Source organism: Orycteropus afer, unplaced genomic scaffold (assembly GCF_000298275.1).
Source record: "Orycteropus afer afer isolate SDZICR_OR568_19922 unplaced genomic scaffold, OryAfe1.0 scaffold00084, whole genome shotgun sequence".
Lineage (NCBI taxonomy): Eukaryota > Metazoa > Chordata > Mammalia > Tubulidentata > Orycteropodidae > Orycteropus > Orycteropus afer.
The window spans coordinates 4,665,764-4,666,621 of NW_006921671.1; the positions used below are offsets into that span (position 1 = coordinate 4,665,764).

The window sequence follows — 858 nt, forward strand, 5'->3', positions numbered from 1 at the left end:
GATATATCAAGCAAATGGCAACTGTAAGAGAGCAGGAGTGGCAATATTAATTTCTGATCAAATTGATTTAAGACAAAAACCACCATACGAGACAAAGAAGGACATTATATAATGATTAAAGGATCAACTGAACAAGAAGATATAACCATAATAAATATCTATGGACCCAATGAAAGGGCCCCAAAATACATAAATCAGACTTTAAAAGAGTTAAAAAGGCAAATAACACAAGTAATCAGAGGAATACAAATAAAGACATTAATGATATATTTCTCACATTTACCAGATCGAGCAAAATGAAAAAGAAAAGTTCTAATGTTTTATAAAGTAAAAAATATAAATTTGAAAGTGGAAAGCCTACAACACAGCAATACCCCTTCTAGGTGTACCCCAGAGAAAGTCCTGCAAATACACACTAGGAAGCATATACAAGAGGTTATTGCAGCACAGTTTGCAAGATAAACATTTTGGAAACTCATGTGTCAACCACAAAGAGAGTGAATAAAATGGTTGTTTATTTCTACAATGGAATACTATATAGCAGTTAAAAGGAGTGAACCATGTCTATAGGTATTAACATGGGTATAGATCCAAAACACAAGGGTGAATGAAAAAGTACATGCTGCAAAATGATATATTAGTATTCATGAAAAAAATTTAAACTGCACACTGTATATTAAAATATATTAAAAATATATTAAAATCAATATCAGATGCCATTTGCTTGATATATCTTTTTCCAACCTTTGATTTTTAGTCTATCTGGAGCTCTGGTAGCATAGTGCCTAAGGCACTTGACTGCTAACCAGAAGGCTGGCAGTTCAAACCCACTAGCCACTCCTCGGAAGGAAGGTTGGG

At 33.2% G+C, this 858-nt stretch overlaps 1 protein-coding gene across 1 annotated transcript in view; it reads right to left on the reverse strand.

The window, feature by feature from the left end:
- Window positions 1-858, reverse strand: part of CCDC148 (coiled-coil domain containing 148) — a 289,908-nt gene that overhangs the window by 106,270 nt on the left and 182,780 nt on the right. The gene's annotated exons all lie outside the window — the stretch shown is intronic.